Source organism: Ambystoma mexicanum, chromosome 2q (assembly GCF_040938575.1).
Source record: "Ambystoma mexicanum isolate Mex_15411 chromosome 2q, UKY_AmexF1_1, whole genome shotgun sequence".
NCBI lineage: Eukaryota > Metazoa > Chordata > Amphibia > Caudata > Ambystomatidae > Ambystoma > Ambystoma mexicanum.
Genome location: NC_090924.1, coordinates 1,136,870,212 through 1,136,889,580, shown reverse-complemented (window position 1 = coordinate 1,136,889,580; position 19,369 = coordinate 1,136,870,212). Strand labels below are relative to the sequence as shown.

Genomic DNA, 19,369 nt, shown 5'->3' with positions numbered 1-19,369 from the left:
AAGAGTTGTGACAAAGCACCTTCCCCCGAGGCTACACACAGGCTACCTATATTGTGCGGGAGCGAGGGGAGGTGAGGGAGATGGTCTCTGGCAGCCCTCTGAACTGGTAAAAGTGCCTCGCTCTGCATGGTTGTTTCACTTGGGACTGTACATGCCTAATAAGAGGCTGGACATTGTTTTTTTTGTGCCAATTGGCAGACTTTTAAATTTGTAGGACAAGTGTTGAAAGTACACAAAAAGGTCTAGGAGTCCCTCTACCGAGAACAAACAGCCAAATAATATGTTCTATCAGTAGGTCCCCTCTCGGGAGAGCCTAAAAGTATGTTTTAGCTCACAGTACTTTTCATAAAGGAGAAATATCTATTTGCATATCAGTCTTTGTCCCGCCCACATGGGCAGTCCAGCACCGAAATGCTAGGCAATCCTCCTCTGAACAAGAGCACCAATAACAACCCCAGACACGTGTTTCAGCCTAGTCTGGCCTCATCAGTGCAGTGAAGCTGTGCCTCTCTAAGCACAGTGTGCAAGGGGTCTTGGGTAGAGGGGCTCCCAAACCTTTTTGTGCTAGTGTTTGAAGTGGTTTCCTTTATGTGTGTTTGTATTTCGTGTCTAGCACTACGTGAGTCTGTTGTGGTTGCGTTATAAAAAAACATTTTTATCATACCATTGCAGAAATCTGCAGCGCAGGCATCCCGATAGCAGCTCATCAATATTTATATTCGTGTTTATAGGCACTTTAACTCTTTATTTTATTAGTGTGCTACTGTAAAATAATGTCGTTATGCTTTAGTTGCTTTTCAGGCATTTTTTTATTTTGATTTTTTGTGTGCTTCTTGCACTAATTGCATTGTTTGCACAACCTGTACTACTGTTATATTTTTTGCTGTTGGCATTTAGTGCTAGGTTACACGGAACGCAGCTAGAAAATTGCGCTATTTGCACTCTAGCTGTACCCTTGTTGCACTACTGGCACTTTAGCTGTATAGTTCACGCTGGTGCACTATTGTATAATAGGTTTTTATTTGTACATTTTTTAGTTGGGATATGCAGGTTGTTTGGTTCCATGTAATAATGTCCCCTCAAAAATATCGCCATGCAAAAATGACGCCGAAAAATGGCTGTTTTTTTGTGGGGACATTATTGCATGGAACATGCGGGGGACACCCCTGCAACACCAAACCCTTTTTTTAAATTATTTTTCATTTTTATTTTTTTTGCTGCCCCTGTCCCTATATATATGGTCACCCATAGAATATCGCCACAACCTTTTCCCGGCGATATTATATACGGCGACCATATATATGGGGATAATATTACCTGATACCGGTTGTTTTGGGTTAGATGGTGTACCTTAAGGGGCCTATCCTTGATAAATTACACTTTAGGCATTTTAGTGTTCCACTTCCATTAGTGGGCCACTTTCATTGGCACGTCCAGTATTTGCTGCCAGTCCCGTTTACTTTGGCACCAACACCTCAGAGTATAGACGACCATGTCAAAAAGGAAGGCGACGTCTAAAGTTCTTCCTGAGGAGAGCTCTAAGAAAAAATAGTTTACTATGTTTCACCCCATTACAGAGGTTAATGTATGAATCTCGTCAATTTGTATCTTGCCATCGGATATTGAAAGTGAATCCAACACGATGGCTAAAGAGCACCCCAGATCAAATTGTGCCTTTCAAGGAAAGGATGTAAATCGGATTAAAACGGCAGAAATAGACGCTGCCCCTTATAGTAAGCCTGTCTCACAAGCAGGGAGGTTTACTAAGCCAGTCCCGTTGCTTAAAGAAATATTGGGCAATTTTTGGGTTGTTTAAAGACCTGAGAGGATGGGGGAGAAGGATGTATTGCTTCCTGCTGGAGAACCCAAATCAGACAGCTCAGCCCTGTCATGTGTCATCGAATTGGTGTACCCAAGCACCAAAGGGAACATCCAGATATCCTCCCAAACACCATCCACAGTAGACCAGGTTCTGGTCAAAATCGATGAAGTTGTTTGCCATTCATCAATTCCAATACATAACAGCTACCAGCCACTGTCCTTATTGCAACCGAAAATAGTACCATTCAATCCGGTAATTGTAGAGAGGGGTGGGTATGGTGAAGGGGTGGAGTTAAGCAAGGTGATTCAAGTGGGGATCATAAAAACACAGGACAAAACCTGGTTTAGGAAGTGCAAAAAGGTATTAAGGAAGGAACCCAAAAATGTCTGCTCTAAACTAAGGGGCCACAAGGCAAACTCAAACGTGGGAAGCGTGCCACTGGATGAGAGAGGCGACATCCTTACAATGGAGGTTTCAACAGCGGAGTTGGTTTTGGAGGTTACAAACTTGAAAACAAGCATACAGGAATTGATGGCCCTTGTCAAAAATGTGTGGGTTAAACTTGATGACTTGAATGGGAATCTTGTAAGGGAGACAAGTGCACTTACGTGATCCGTTGGAGTAGCGGATGCCACTCCCCCCAATATTGGGAAGACTTCGGTAGGTGTAGTGGAGTATGTCGGAAATGTAGATCGAGGTGGTCCACAAAAAAAATCCAACCAGCCAAGAGTAGGGATTGATCTAGACCAATCAATGACGTTATTAAGAGGCATTTGGAATCGAATCCACCGGCAATGCAGGTCGATTGGCGTGGCGCTCGCCTAAATGGCGAAGCTGGGAGCCATGCTCATAAAGAACCTTTTATTGCCACTCGGAGCAAGGGGATCAATAGTGCATCATTTCCCAGACGATCTGGGGGAAGGGACCCAAATGTTCATCCTGAAGCCACACATAATGTATCAGGGTTGCCCCATAAAGATGACTGTAGTGTTTTCATGTATAATGTACCTCAGCTGTCATGGGGAAGTTCTGAGGACCAAAACTCTGTTGTCAACAAAGTCACCATGGGCAGCGCTCAGTTAGGGGATGCAAATCAATCATTCGAGAGGACATCATTTGGTGTTCCAGCAGGCCTATGTTACAGGGTGACGATGATTGTATCCAGGTAGTGTTGACTAGTGGTCTTTTGGTGGACGGCCTGATATCCACTGAAATGTGTTATTATCCCCCGACTTGTTCTAGAACCATTACGAGAGCTGTATGCCCCAACTACCAACTGGCTCAAAGATCCCAAGGAGTTGGAGGGATAGTGGAGAGGGCCTAGGAGAGAGAAAGTGGTTTGGATAGTGTGGATTGACTCCCTATAACAGCTCCAATGCCAGGATCTGGCCCCAAGAGGCCATTTCCAGCTATAATTTCCACTAACATATGTGTGACTGGCAGGATTTTGTCCTGGAACATAGCGGGCCTGAGAAAGCACTTAGATGTCCCAAGCTAGTTAGAGTTCACCCATGGCCATAATATTATCCGTTTCCAGGAGACATGGGCTAGGGAAGAAATCTCCATCCAGGGATACAGTGTTCATTCAATTCCCACTGCTAGAGGCCGTAGAGGAAGGCAATGGGGTGGTTTAGTAATATCGGTGGCCTCCGGCCTCGATTGGTCCATAGTGGATAAGCCCACTGGCTGCCCGGATTTACACCTCATAATAACAAGGTGAAGCAAAATGGTACACTTGTTTAATATTTACAGCAGACCAGCTGGGAATTTTCCAAACAAACCACTTCTATTGTTGCAGGAGATACTTGACTCCTTGAATGATTATGTCAGAAGGAATATGCGTGCTTTGGTCATGGGAGAGCTGAACCTGCAATCTGAGCCATTACGAGAGCTTGAGGACATATGGGCCGATCAAGACCACGCTTGGGGAATTCCTACGCTGATTGCCGATTACCCTTTGAGAGCCCACCCACACACCATTAATGCTGCCCGCATTTTAAATACTTTGGGCCTGAGAGCTTGTAATGGCAGACATGGGGCTGATCAGCCCGCAGAGCTCACCTTTTGTCAGCCAAAAGGGTCCTCTGGGATCGATTATATGTGGATAAATGTCGAAGCTTGGCATTTGATTCTCAATTTTTCTGTACTTGATCGTAATGAGCGTGACCACAGGCCACTTATGTGCTCGAACCAACTAATTACATGGGGGGCAGCATCCTCATCGACCCCTCACAGATCTGAAGATATAGGGTTAACTGGTCTGGCAAAATAAAGGGTAAAATGGGAAGATGTGCTACAAAATAACCGCAAACCTAAAATGCACCATATTATATTGTGTGACATTGAAGCAATTTGTACCCGTATCTTTGGTGTTGAATTTATATTGGGCAAATACGAAGCTATTATCAAAAATCTGCAGATAATTTTCACCAAGCCTGCTAGACAGATTAAGCAAAAGGAGGTAAAGCAGGGAGGGTGGTTCGATGAAGAATGTAGAGTAGCAAAGAGCACTTTAATGTGTTGTCTGAGAGAGGGCATGATATGATATGATATGGATATTTATAACGCGCTCAATACCCAGAGGTTTCTAAGCGCAGACCCGGGGATCGAACTTGTGTTGCTCTGTATCATCTTGCTTCCAAGGCAAGCACGTTGCCGCTGAGCTATCCTCCCGAGACAAAGTGGTAGACAAGGAAAGGCTGCGCAAATTGAAGTTTGTATATAAATCCCTGACTCAGAAGAAAAAGGCAGCCTTCAACCGGGATAGATGGGATGCTTTGCTCTTGGCATGTTCTAGTGGGGACTCCAGACTGTTCTGGAAATTGGTGGCATGGAAAGACCTTTATGCCCCAAAACCCTGCAGTGTAGCATAGCCCCCCTCCCAATGGCATAAGCATTATTGAGAATTGTACCAACCCAGGGCTGTTCAGCTGGAGGAATGTGCATCATTAGAGAATGCATTTATCCCATATGCAAATGCCTTGGAGATAACAGAGAAGGAGATAGAAATGGTGATTCAAGCACAATTAGGGGGCAAAGCACCAGGCCCAGTGGATCTATTCAAAGATGAATTGTCAATTGTCTCTTTACTGAGGATCTATTCAAAGATGAATTGTCAATTGTCTCTTTACTGAGCCCCGTATTTGGAGCGGCGCCGGAGTATAGAGTGATACCAAGTTCATGGTGCTATGCAGAAATCATTAACATTTTTAAGAAAGGGGACAGGGACCAGCCAGCAAATTTACTGCCCCATATCTCTCCTTGATGGGGTGGGGAAAATATTTGCTAAATTCATTCTTGAGAGTTTACAGTACTGGGTGGATTCTGCTGGCATCATTAGTCATCTACAAGCTGGTTTCCGGAAAGGTGTAGTACTAATGGCCAGAGTTTTTGTCTCCCCTTAATTTTTGACAAATATACCATTCTTAATAAAGCATGGATATACACGGTCTTTGTGGATCTAAAGACCGCTTTTGACAGTGTCCCTAGAAACTCTCTGAGGCAAGCATTGAGTAATAAAGGCATCCCCCAAAATGTGCTAACCCCAATTCAACAATTTCACACTAACTATACAGTGGCCGTACGCTGGGGCCTGGGGGTGAACTGACGGACCCAATTCCCATAGAGAGGGGCATAAGGCAAGGCTGTCTGCTGGCCCCACTCCTATTTAGTATTTACATCAATGAGGTCATCGAGGATTTGGAGGCATGCAGCCTTGACCCACCAAGATTGGGGAGCACAAGATTTCCTGCTCTTTTATTTGCAGATGACACTGTTCTGTTGGCTACATCCCCAATGGGCCTTAAGACCACCCTGGTAAAGTTCATAGGGAAATGCAATGGTTTGGGTCTAGAACTAAAAAAGAAAAAACGAAAAACATTGGTTTTCAGACCCCGCTTAGCCCAATCTTTAAAGGTGGACATCAAGGTGGATTGTACCACCCTGGAACAAGTTTCATCCTATGATTATCTTGGATTTAGGTTTACAGGAAATGGTTTGTGGTCCCACCAGGTAACTAAATCTGCAGCAACCTTTGAAAAGTATTGCAGTGGAATTGGACGTTTCCATCGAATCCAGTGGCGCAATCAGCCCAGCCCTAAAATGACATATGCAGGCAGTTGCCAAGTCATTATATGGTGCTGGGCTATGGGGCCACATGGATGTGAAATCGCTAGCCGTAGCGGAAACAACATTTCTAAAATGCTACTTATGCTACCTAGTTCTTCGCCTAGGGCCAGTGTGTTTTTGGAATACAACCTCCAACCGGTAAAAGATCAAGCCAGATTAAAACTCCTTTTGTGCTGGACAAGGAGATCGACTTCACCAGATACATTTTTTTATAAAGACGTGACGGTGCATGTTCTGTCTTTGGAAGGGGCAAAATTCCTTCTGTGGTTCAAATTTGTAAAAACAAAATTGCCCAAATTGAACATGGACCAGTACTGGAGGTCCCCTGAATCGATGACAAACACCAAGAGGCAACAAATTTAATTGGTAGGAGGCACGTGTTCCCGCCATAGGTTGGCAGAGGAAAGCACTTCTCTTAGCACAGTGCCACTCTGTATACAGTGCAAACCTGACTCTGGGCTTTAGCCCTATTTGGATGTGATCAGTCTGCGTTATGCCCAGAGCTTATATATTCAGTTTCACTTTAATAACCTAAAGGTAGGATCCTTCACGCAGAATTCTCAGGGGATAAAGGGAAAAGCTTGCCCGGTTTGTTTGGCAATAAAATAATCTATCACCCATTTCTTGTTCTTTTGTGGAAACCATAAAGACTATTGAGAGAAAAATCTGCTCCCATTTCTCAGATTAGCTGGAATAAGTCATATTGAGGATGCCCTAAACTATTGCAGGGATGCTCGTAACTGGAGGACAGCCAACTATATTTATAGGGCATGGCTAAAACGAAGTAACGTAATAAACCTGAATGACTGAAATATTGTTGCTTATTATATGTAGATGTTAGAGGCAGGACGCGTTTAATAGTTTTGTAGCGAGTAGTTGTGATTGAAGTGGTGCTTTGGTAGCAGTAAGGAGATCTTAGAATATGCCGTTTTATTTTATATTCAGGAAAGCTTTTTCTAGCAGGTGTAAAGGTAACTGAAGTATCCAGCAGTGAGATAGGGTAAAGGTGGTGCTGTAGTAACATGAGGGCTGTGTGCCGCGTGAGCAAGAGTTCCACCATTTTAGATTAGGCCTTGTTAGAAATGGCAGCTTCTGGTAGTTAGATAATTAGGCCGCCTTTTAGAGCTTTTGCTCTGTCCATTTAATTAGAGTTTATGCATTCCTCCCCCCAGCAAGTGTGCCGACAGCCAAGGTTATGGAGGAAGGGAGACGTGCAGGGCAGATAGCAGTTAATTGTACCAGGCTGAATAGCTCCTAGGAGCTGAGAACGAAATGTTGGTTTTGGACGATTAGATTTGTGTTACCACTGTGAAGGATGAATCTCATGAGAACGGAGCCTGGTGTCTGGCATGTCCCAGGAGGGGAGTTAGGTTTGGAGTAATACTGCCCCCATTGAGAAGTGGCCGGTCCATGTGAACTACAGGTGCAAATAGAGCCGATAGATATGAGGAATTTATCCCCAAGAGTGGTGCCTTGACTGCGTTTTTTCTAATGCAACGGTTCCCAAGAGAGATAAGGTAGGAGGTGTGCTGGGGAATTAACGTGTCATAAAACGGGAATAACAAGAGGTGATGCCAAAGAGTACAGCTGCAAGGCAGAATTGGCTTTGTTGTTCCAATTTGTTCTTTGATTGGGTCCTGCCGGGGGTAGGCACATCACAAGTTGGCCAAAGTTACCAGTTACCTGGCTCTATTAGGAGAGTCCATTGTTGCAATAAAGCCTTAATATAGTGGACACATCATATCACAGTATTTTCTGCTGATTGTACAATTATGTCATCTTGTAATGGGTTGTATTTAGATGTGCACGACCAATGGGGTAATGAACTACAGGGGATGTTTAAATTTCTGTATAGGTTTTAGCCAATGGGGAACATGGGATTATGTTGTATCTGATATGTTTTGCTTATGGTAATTTGCAGTTTTCCACTATAAAAGATGTAACGCGAAAAGGTGTTGATCGTGGTTTCAGTTCTCAGTTTTAGGGGACTGACTGACACTCCCGGACATATTTGCATGTCTCCCGGACGTATGTACATGTAATAAAACTTTGTTTTCCTTACAAACCGTGTGGTTCTTGTTGAACCCATTGAAGTTGTTTTCATCGATCAGGTTTTGGGCCTACCCTAGATACCTTATACCGAAAAGCCTCACCTTCACAGCAGTTTTTTGGCAAAGCAAGGGAGAATATGAAGAGCTGTGACTTCAGATTTGAGCAGACGGTGTGAGATGTATTTTCAGATCTTCTCCTGAGGATTTTTGAGAGTTGTCCTAAACAGGGATTTTTGAGTGATGTGTTTGATCTTGAATAAGCAGCTAAGTCTGGACATTTCCCACTGGGCATCTGCAGCAGAGGCCTGTCACAGATGAGTTTTAATGGTTTTTACTTTGATTTCCAATGGGCCTCTTTAGCGGACCCTCACTCTCAAACCTAAAGAAGTGCAATCCCTCCCTAACGCAGACCTCCCCTCTACTCCAGTCGGTGGTTAGTGATCAGTAACTCCTACTATCTAAAAGCTATGTATCTAGAGGTCATGGCCTAAAATAAAATGTGTTATCTATCCAGACTGCCTCAGGAAACAATGTAGGTGAGGCCTATTCATCCCGGTTGTAATGGTGCCCACCAATCTCTCTGGACACTCCCCCGATTTCCCATGCCCTTCTAATCCTTTCCCTACTGTTCAACTCGGTCTCTCTCGCTGCTTCGTTTCTTTCCCCATTCCTTTCCTCCATCTATCCCTCGTTGTCTATTATATGTCCCTCTGATTATTCCTCTCTCTCTCTCTCTCTCTCTCTGATATTTCTCTCACTACGATCTACCTCCACCCTCCAATCTTACTTCCTACTACTCTCACCTATAGTACTACTTCTCTCGTATAGGGAGAAGATCATCAAACACATTGATGAGTGGGCAACTGGGGCTGAGGGGAAAATGTTTACAGCTTGGCCAAAAGACGGCATATACGATAAGGGGATTATCGAAAACATGCACACGCATTTGTTATCAACTTACAAAGGTAAAAGGCTGAAAAGGAAGCAGAGCATATTAGAACTCTGGAAGTTATATGATGAGTCAGAAGGAGGGGATGGCTCAGAAGGGAAAACACCTGCACCCCGCCATTACCCAGAGACAGTACAAGCATGACACAGTCTGTGACGCCTGCACAGTCATCAGTCTAACCCCCACTCAGAGAAAACACCAACTCGGCAGAGGCTTCAGCACCTGTGCAGCCGACAGACATGCCCACAATTGGAACGTATCCTGTAAAACCTGCAGCGGGATATACAAATCCCTGGTACAAACTGCGTTATGGGGTGCTGCCGTGAATACTAAAGATCACTAATGACTGCCTCACTCTAAAAACGGCAACCCGATTCCTTAGATCAAACACTAGTACCCATTTACTCATCAATCGGTTCAAGAAATCTAGAACAAGAGACTCCAGCTTCCCTGTAGCAGCAACCAGACTATGGAATTCTATCCCTGGAAACATAAGTAACAAGCCCTCCCATACCCACTTCAAGAAACTCCTAGAAACCTGGTTGTTTAATACATTTTAACCCTTCTGCACACATTTGCCTATATTTATAAGAACGATACAACTATTTTGATTGTAACTATAACTGCCTAACTTGTTGTAACTGTATATGTTCAAACCTCCTATGTGATACACCTGTAACCACAATGTTAGTTTATGCCTTAATTTTGTACATCCCTGTAACCAGCAAGCACTTCTTCATTCCTGTAACCTATGCTGCGATATCTCCGGTTTGGGCGTATTCACAAATGCAATAAATAAAAATAAATAAAGACCTAATCATTACAAAGATAGAAAACCTAGTGCGTAGGGATTTAGAAGCAGCTATTCAGAAAACAGAGGAAAAGCTTCAAAGGGTAATGAAGAGAAGAGAACGAGAGAGGCCATGCCCTGTAATAAACACCGATACATGGACAGCAGGGGAAGTATTACTGAAAATGAATAGAGCAGCAATTAAGGATGTGTAAATAGAAACAGAAGAAGACATACAAACGGAAGGGAGCATGCCGCATAGGGGACAGAGTAAGCAAACCATTGACTATGAGTCAGAAGCAACAGAAAGTGGCGAAGATCATGAGGAAGATGAGGAAAACTGGGAAACAGAGGGAGAGAACTCCATGTGGGGAGAGGCTTAGACCATGCCCCTTATCTATAGCAATGGCAAGAGGGAAGAAAAGGGCAAAGATGTATAAAAAAGGGGAAAGGTGGACACAATTTCCATTAAAACACAAGAGGAGATCACAATATGTGCCCTGGCCACATATGGACAGAAATAACCTGATAAAGGCACGCCACACTCTTACAGTGGAAGCGGGTAAGTGGATTTATGCACTTGAAAAGCAGACAGAGGGAGTCAAATTAGCAGTAGGAGACATGAAGAGTTTACCACCATATTAGGGGAACAGACAAACACAATTCGGGAAAAAGCAGGGTACCCAGGAATTTGGTTAGAGGATGAAGCACACAATGGGGCTCCATTTAATAATTGTCAAGCCCATGTATGTGATGCTTAGAGGAAGAGAGTACCCGGACAACCCTGACATAGGATCAATCATGGCACGCACAATGCAAGCTGATGAAGACCCAGCATTATATATTCATTCAATTCAGGAAATGTGGAGAGAGTAAACAGGTGAAATTTGAGATAAAACCATACCAATATTCTACCATGTGTTACGCAGAAGTCTTCCAACAGAGGTACAGGCAGAGCTAGATAAAAAAGTGGGGAGCGAAGCAAAAGGATAGAGTGAGAAACAAGTGCATATAGTATATTACTGCAAGCGAAAGCATGATAAAGAAAGACAAAAGGACGCGCGAATGCAGCGAGCAGAAGCAAAGTCAGTGCAGAAAAAGTTAGAAAAGGTGAGTATTGAAGGAGTGGTAGTTATGAATGTCATGGATGGGCAACAAGAACAAGAGCGGCCACGGGGAAGGGCAGATGAAATATGGGAGGGGTACAAGGATCAGGAGATAACTCGCAGAGAGGGTAAGGAGGAGGATTTGGAGGTTTGAGACCAAGATTTAGAGGGTTATGTTGGGGATGCGGAAAAGTAGGACAGTGCAAGATTGTCGAAGCAGGCAACCCATGTGATACCATCCAGAAGCACCCCCAAACCAATATCCTGCCTTTGAGTCATTTTACAGGACACCAGCATATGGGGGGTATGCCCCAGGGTCTGCACAGCCACAGAATCCAGGCCCAATGCATATAGCAGCCCCCATACAGGGATGGCCTATACAGTACCCAAACCCGAATGTCATACAGAATGCTATAGAGCATGCACCTTCCAAGCCATCACACTACCATGAGAGCAGAATGCACTGCCACATGGGACAGTAACACATTATGCAGTAGCAACTGTTATGGGAGATGATGTATTTCTGCTCCTGGGGACAAACATGTATTCACCATAGAACAGCCCAGAGCAAGCCCTGACATGTCCAGTCCTATTAGTCACCCCGGACCCAGAAAAGGAACATAAAGTGAAGATAGGAGACAGAATGTTCACCTTCATTGTGGATACTAGAGCGACTGTACTCTTTATAAAAGAAGGAAGGTTTCCTTTAACCAACAGATGTATGAACACACAGGGATTCTCTGGGGCTATAGCAAAGGTTCCTTTTACAGAAGATGTGCCCATTACCATAGGGACACAAGAAATGTTAGCACGATTACTGTACAGTACAGAGACGCCAGTAAACCGGGTGAGTTCACAGCTTGTTTGTGACACAGGAGCGCTCCTACCCTGCTCGCGTATGCAAGGCAGGCATTCGGTGAGTGAGGAACACTCACGTGTGAAGAAAAGTTACTCAAAAAGCATTTCTGAATCTCGCGCTACTGAAAAGCAGCAGAAGCAGCACGAGGGATTCCCAAAGTAATGAAAAGCAGTGAAGCCCCAATATAAGAACGTCACAAGCCTGTATTTTTATACATTAAGTGGTTTTTGGGGGTTGGTTCAGGGTACAACTTCTTATGCCGGCGACCTCTAAGAACCACCTGATGTGCCATGTCGCGTTGGTGTGGTATTTTTAGGAGGGGCCAATCCCCCTCCTCCTTGGTTTGTAACGCTCTCTGGGAACCACACATTAACAGCTCCAACAAAATTTATTTGCCTCCAGGAATACATTTCCTTTATCCATATAGTGAATTTCAAATGAGAATTATTTAATTAATTCTGCCCATTGGTTGTTTACACGTGTTTCAGCCTCTCAAGGGCCTTTCTCAAAACAAAAAATCTGGGCCTTTGGTTCTCCTCCACTTTCTCCTTCTCCCCTTCCATGATGGTCAGCTCCTCCATACTCTTTAATCTCCATCATATGTTCTCTTCCTCCACAATCTCCCCCTTCTTGTCACATCCTCCTTACTCCTCTCCTTCCACTGAATGGTTTTCCTTTCTTCATGCATCACCATCTTCTCTCTGTCTTCCTGTCTGCAACTTCCTTCTCGCCTTCCAGCCTTCACCTACCCCTTTCTGGCCTCATTTTTCCAGCCTTTTACCTCCTCTTCAATTTAACATCTGCCTCCGATCTCCATCCTCCTGCTCTCCTCTCCAGCTTCACCTTCTCTAATATCCCTACTCCTCCCCTGCACTTCCAACCTTTTCAAACAACCACACATTTCTGACAGTCTTCAGGCCTTCTAGGGGGGCCTGACCCCACCCCATGAGGACCTCATTAGTCTAATAGGGATGAGGAGCGCAGGCCTTTTCATTCTGAAATATGATTCGATTTGTTTTATTAAACTGTACCGTTTTAGCCACAATCCTGGCCCCACCTTTTCTGCATGTGGCCTGTGGGCCGACCCATTGTTGCCCCACCGTCAACTTGGATTTTTTAACTTACACATGTGCAGAGAAACGGACACCTTGGAGCTCTCCGGTACCCCCCTGGTCCACACGTTCACACACTGAAACCAGTAGGGAGAAGCTGTCTCAAGAAGCATTAGTCGTTTGCCTTTTCCTTATCAACTGTTGGCCATTTCCGATACTCACACCTTCTGCAATTGCATATTGGAGTTGCTTCCCTTCCCTAACAGGCACATAGAGAGTTATTTTGGAGTCACACTTCAGTATGGTTTGGAGCTCCCGAGGAGGAGGTTGACTCACGGGTCTCTTTGCTTCACCTGGTTCCCTTAAAGGGTCAGTTCCACGAGTTATCACCAAGCGATAAGTCACTGAAACACTACTTAGGTGGGCTAAGGAGAGACGAAGGAACCTCCTCACACCACCTTGGAGTCTAGCATTAGATGGCAGGTGGTAGCACCTGGTCTCAAGAGTTTCCTCTCCCTTCTCCCCAAAGTCAGGCAGAGGACTTTGCCACAGCACCTATCCAGCACAACAAGAATGTTATTGTAAAAGACTGCAGAATCCGCCAGTGACTCTTTATTTGGACAAATGCAGTTCCACTTTTATATCACAGACTTCGGTCATTTAGACCCACAATGGGAGAGAGACTTTAATGTGTTAAAATATGCCACAGGCATAAAGGATGATTTGAGCATTGTTGCTTCTTGGATGTTCAACAATTCATCTTCAAATTACCTGAATACAGTGGTGATACACTTGATGGACTAAATTAAAGTGTTGCTGAATACTTTGTGCTTAACAAAAATGTGCACTTTGTGAGGGATCAGAAATGAGAGGTGGACACAAGGTTGTAATATTCTCAGAGTCAGACATTTTATTCAACACAAAATGGGTTGGGATAACACCTCTCTAGCCCTATCCTAAAGAAAGAGGTTCCCTGCCTAGGAAACTAAAACTAAGAATCAGTCTGTGTCAAGTAGTTCAGAAATCGTCCTTGTGTCCAAAACATTCTAAACTGACCCTCGCACTAGAAACAAACACGGGTGCAAGGAAATGTCTCTGGCTTATGTTTAGTGTAAAGTGTTCAAAAATATAAAGATACATCCAAAAAGTGTTTTCCAAGGAGAAACCCTTGGATCCCGAGGGTGGTTCCATTCCCATGGATTGTTAGGTAGGATGGCAAAGTGTCTCTTTTAAACAATAGTTTCTTTGTATCACAAGAGTGTCTCTGTATCCAATAATTCCCTGAGGCTTTTACACTCTATTTAGAAAGTTTGTGTTCAACCAATACATTCCATAATATCCAACAATGTATTTGTAGCAAAATTGTTTCTCTTGAACAATTTAATTATATTGGATTCAGAAGGTTTTTGTTCTGTAACCATGAAGGATTGGCTAGTGAACTCCAATACCAGAGATCCTCTTGTGGGCTCTTTAAACTTCCTGACATACTCCCAGGCCAGGTATTCTTCCAAAATGTTAGTCTTGATATAACTTCAAAGGCCTGGTGTATTTACATGTCAGAACCTCTTTCATATACTTTTCATCATCCCTGGTATACTTACATGCCAGGTATTTTGTATCACTGTTAAACGTTCTTTACAACTATGGTGGATTGCCTGGTATACTCCTTTGCCAGGAATCCTCTCTGTGTTCTTCAGATTGCCTGGTATACTTCTCTGCCAGGTATCTTCCCACAGTTGTCAAAATGCCTAGTAGGTTAAGCTGCCAAGACTTCCTTTATAAACATCTTCTTTGATGGATTCCTGATGTACACCTTTGTCAGGACTCTTTTCATTGGGGCTCTTCACATTTCCTGGTTTACTCTCCTTCCAGGTATGCTCCCCGAATGTTAGAGTTTTTATTTGGTTTCCAATGCCTGGTATGTTTCAATGCCAGGACTTTTTATGGACTTCTTAGATCCCTTGGTGTACTCCCCCTGCCTGGTATCTTGTCACATTGTTAAAGCCTTTGCACAACTTTGTTCAATTACCTAGTATACTCCCCTGCCAGGAATCCTGCTCTGGGGTTTTACAGATTCTCTGGTATACTTCCCTGCCAGGTATCTCCGCCCTCCCACCCTCAAATGTTAGATGCCTGGTGTCTTCTCTTTACCAGGATTTCTTATTAATTTCACTGTCCTTTTCAATATATCACATCAGCATCTGATTTATTTTTCATGTATTTACTTAAGGTATCACTTGCTTCAGCTCTCCCCCCACATTGACATCTCATGCATAGGTTTTGTTCAATTTTCCTTGTTGCACTTTCTCTTGTCGGTATTCAAATCCTTTCAAGCACTGATTTAACATTACGTTTTTGGGTTTAAACTGCCTTTGAGCATTGTCCATTATGTCAATCTCACATACTTTATTAACTTGAGTATGAGGGTGTCGGGTATGCTCCGGGATCCCCAATGGTTCTCAGCAGACTCGCTGGTTGTTTATGGCATCTCCGATTTAGGGTGTGCCTCTGCAGTGAAGCGTCCTCCATGGGTTGGCTTCCGACACAATGCGGATGTCTCACCAGAGTTTCCTGGGACTCTGCCTTCACTCATCGGATTCCCGGACTGGAAAATGCTTCATTCCGGCACAACTGTACCTCCAGGCGCTCCGCTATGTCCCTTGGTGCTCCCACAGTCCTTCCGGTATGTCTGCTGCACTTCTCTCTCCTTCACACCATGCCGGTATGTGCGACTCTCGTTTGTGAAACGCTGCATGGATGCTTTTGTCTTCTCTCTGTCGGCTTTCTCCTTCACGGTTATCTCCCATACTGCCTTTGCTTGATATTGCAGATGCCATTTTTAAAGGTCCAGGGCACATTAGTTTCAACAGAAAAACTAGGCTGCACATTAGTCTTTGGGCTTTGCTTGGTTTGTATCAACTCTTCCTTCCTCTTCTTCATCTCAGTACTTTAGGCTTTAAGGGAGCTGAAGTCCATATATGTATTTGGAGTTCTAAATAGCTGTTGTTCAAGAATCTTACATAAAGATATTTCAGAAACAAAAGATGTTTTATGAGTGCTGTAAAGGTTTGAGGTATCCATGGAGTTTTGGGTATAGTGACAAAACACAGGGTTTATGATTTTTACAATAAGGGGGAATTGTGGGGTGACAACAAGCCATCAAGAACTTGGGTATTATAGGGTCTTCATTAGGGACAAAGGAGGAATACTGTGCCTCATACAATGGGGTCATCTCCTCCTCCAAGTAGTTGTCCCCTCTCATGTGATCCTCCCCCATAAAACCACCACTAGGGTCAGGATCAGGTAGCGGCATCCGTCCCCTGGCCACATGGGAGAAGGTCATCACTGGGGATTCAGTGATGAGTTCATCGGATTCATCACAACTATGAACAGTACACGTCACCTGTCTCAAAGCAAGAATCAAGCACTGTTACTTTCACAGGCATTAGAGAGATAAAGCACTCAAGTATTAGAACATGGCTAGTCATCCCCATTTCGGAGAAACCCCCACCAATAGCAACGTTCTCCTAATTAAATTCAAGTCATGGAGCTAAACGTTTAAGTGATGGATAGATCAAAACGGATGAAGCCAATGCAGCCCATCATTCCTTCAGGGTGTCCTGGTACCTTAACATATTACTCTCTTTGGTCAAACATGATTTTCTTGCATTAAAGTTAGGTGAATGAATAACTATGGAAAATGTTTCTCCTTCCAGGAAAACACAATCTAACATGATGGAGGTAGTGAGCTTTACACATAAAAACATGTAAAGTGTCCCTAAAGTTATTTCCTTGCGTTAAAAATGTATACCTATTCAAATCCTTCTCTGTAGGAAAGTTCAAACAGTAAGATTTGTTTCCACTTTCTTTGAAAATGCTAATTATTAGCAGCAACACCCACTTGCGAATGATGCAGTAGTATGTTATAGGCAATTAATTTTGTGTTCCAACAGGATGTTCTTGCATTAAAAAGTCAGTTACTTTTACAAAGGTTCTCCATAGGAGCGCATGAAAAGTATGTTTTAGTGCCATTTTCTGGATACTGGTCTCCATTAGGTTTTCTATTCCAAATCCAGTCTCTGGGATATAACACGCAGTCCTTAAACTATAGCGGAAATTTATGGGAAACAGATCGACTACCCCTCTCTTTTAGTCCTGTATAGATCACGGGTGAAGATAAAGGTTAACCTGTACACTTTGTTAGTAAGGTTTTCGCCTTGTTGGGAAAAATTGCACAGAAATGCAACTGAATACAAAAATTCTCTCTTTAATAATCGTAAAAATACCTTAAAAAACATTACAAACTAAATACATTTTCAATCAAACCATTTAGTCATCATTCATCTGTTCTAACAGGGGAATACTAGAACTTAAAAAACGTTGTGCATAACAGTAAATCAGAATATGCATTCATGACATGGGAAAAAAACATTAGATTTTCCCTTAAGCAGTCGACATATGTTTCGGCCCGTTATAGTGTACCACCTCTGTCAACAGTGGTCACAAAGATGAATATTGGGCCATCTTCAGGACAACGGTTACTTTTGGTAGATTATTCTTGTTCCCCATTGGGCACACAAGCACATCTAAAACGATAAATGTACATGTATTAATGTATATAAACAAGGAGATAGAAAAGAGTTGTAGTTCCCAACTGGATTGGATCAAGGCAATGGCTAGGTTATACTATTCTAGACACACACACTAAACCCACCTATGGTCCATAGACTGAAGTTTGGACTATTGAGCTTGGTCAGACTCTCGGATGTGGCAAGGAATTACCATCCCTGGTCTTGGTTCCTATGGTTAATTAGAAACAACAGTTTCTTAGTGTTATGTTCTTGCTGATACAGACAATTTATTTAATGAGCTTAAAAAACTTACAAGTTAGCAACTTCTGTAGCTTTGTCTTCGAAGTCGATCTTTATTTTTCTGAATTCCACCTGGTACCATTCAGAGGCAGGACATGGACTATTATTCCTGTAATTGTGGTGCTGCCTAAATCAAAGGAAAAGAGCACGCTAATGAATGGATATATTGGGGCATTTAATATCCAGGTTTAAGGTTAAAAAATAATTGTCAATCTTTTTTTGCCCCTTTGTTACTGTTGTTATTTGCACGTGGACTATGGGCCACAGATTGTTATAAATTTCTAGAAGCCTGTAATTAAATATACTCGGCTTTTGATGTTCTAAAGCGGCAGTCACTGCGCCTTATACATGGTGTTTTAAAAGCATTGTGGTCTCGCGCCTGAGGTCTGTAGCCCAGGGATACATGAAGTGGCAGTGGCTAGTTGTTATATTTTCTAAACATGTTTTAAATGTACTGCTGTCATGAATTACAAAAACAAGCAGTATTCGAGCATCTTAGCACCGTGGTCACCGCCTTGCAACCAACAACATTACTTTTCAGTGTTTGTTTAAAACGCACGTGTTTACATAACCTGCTGCAGTCATTGCCGTTATTATCAGATTTTACGAGCGAGCACATCTGTCATTTTAATTGCAATGCCATACTGACAGTGCGGATAAGGCTTGTATAATTTAGACCCCTGGATAGATTAAAGCTTTTCCATCTCTTACCTTGATCTATGCCGTTTGTGCGCCCAAGTGAAAGCTGGAAATCTGCAAGACCGGCGAGAGCTTGTTCTGCAGAGTAATGGTGTGTTTAAATTAAGTCACGTGATTGGAAACCCGTGCTTACCTCACGTTTGTAGCCATTAAAACGTGAATACAAGGCTGCTGGAACTTGTAGTGAAAGGCTGTATTTTATTTTTTATTATTGTAAATAGAAACGGCCGCATGAGTGACATATTTTGTAGTGTTGCATCTGGTTATGTAATGTACTCAAGCTATTTATAACAGCTGCAGGCATCATATATTCAAAGAATGCCTCATATACTACCCTTTTGTAATGCAGTTGTATTGGGCAACTTTAGAGTATTTACACTTGCATGGCTCCTTTTTTGGTTCAAGGAGGGAGACCTATAGGTTGTATTATCGGTCTTGCAAGAGTATGTGGGGAGAAAAAAATGCTTCTTTATATTGGTGGTTTTTAAGTGCCAATGTGCTAAAGATGGCCCTGGTTACCAGACACTCAATGTGCCCACTTGTACCGTCTCTTTTTGTTATGCCGAAAAAGCCTAGCCATCATTGTCTAGCGCTTGATGTGTCCACAACCCATCTCTTCTTTTTTATGCTGGACTGTTGAGCGGTATTTATACCAGGAAAGGGATGTGCTCTATACTTCGGAGGTTTGCTATATTGGTTATAGCTAAATGTCAACGCGCACTTTAGGTTGTGCCTGTACTATGAGTTGCCTAGTGGTAGTCGTGGAGGCATACTAAACTATAAGTGTCTCAGTTCCGAAGGACCCCAGCTATGTTACCAGCTGCGATTCGGCCAGCCTGCAAAGTTTGTCTGAACATGCAAGGCATCTGGATCACTCCATCTAAATCTTTGGTCTTGATTCCGGCTTCCATGCTGTGGCCCGGGAGTGATCTCTCTCCTTCTGGTTTGCTGGCTTCTGGAGAACTAGTTTTACTTTCCTTGTTTTGCTCTGGCTGTTTGTAGGCATCCACAGCCTATCCGGTCTCTTTCATATTAACTTGTT

The 19,369-nt window shown here is 43.2% G+C and overlaps 1 long non-coding RNA gene across 1 annotated transcript; it reads right to left on the bottom strand.

Moving 5' to 3' along the window:
* Positions 1–17,083: 17,083 nt before the first annotated feature.
* Positions 17,084–18,411, bottom strand: LOC138569994 (uncharacterized). The gene is made up of 4 exons (XR_011303368.1): positions 18,340–18,411; positions 17,642–17,755; positions 17,472–17,557; positions 17,084–17,343 (listed from the first exon to the last, which is right to left on the bottom strand). It is a non-coding gene; the product is annotated as an uncharacterized lncRNA (long non-coding RNA).
* Positions 18,412–19,369: the final 958 nt, after the last annotated feature.